Source organism: Alosa sapidissima, chromosome 23 (genome assembly GCF_018492685.1).
Source record: "Alosa sapidissima isolate fAloSap1 chromosome 23, fAloSap1.pri, whole genome shotgun sequence".
Lineage (NCBI taxonomy): Eukaryota > Metazoa > Chordata > Actinopteri > Clupeiformes > Clupeidae > Alosa > Alosa sapidissima.
In genome coordinates, this window is record NC_055979.1 from 20761792 (window position 1) to 20762201 (window position 410).

Genomic DNA, 410 nt, shown 5'->3' on the forward strand with positions numbered 1-410 from the left:
CTCTGAGGTTAAATCACAATTTAATGGAAGTCTTTCATATATATATATATATATATATATATATATATATATATCATGATAGAATGTTTAATTTATCTTGTTCATCTAAAATGTCCTTGTTACAGGCTTCCCTTGTTTTTCAAATGTAAGCCTATAGTTTAGACTAGTTCTTTTTTTTTTAGAAAGGAGGTGTGAACCCTACTTTTTTGATAGATGGAAAATACTAAAGATGGATAAGCTACCATAGTTTGATCAAATAAGTTATTATTTCTCATTATTTGATAGGCCTACATTCGAACATTTCTCGAAAAGTCCTCTTCTCAGTTCCCACGCACACAGAGGCTAAACTCAATTTAGCATTGAACAAGCTCCAACTATAGGGATTAGGCTATCTTCTTAGCCTCGACGTC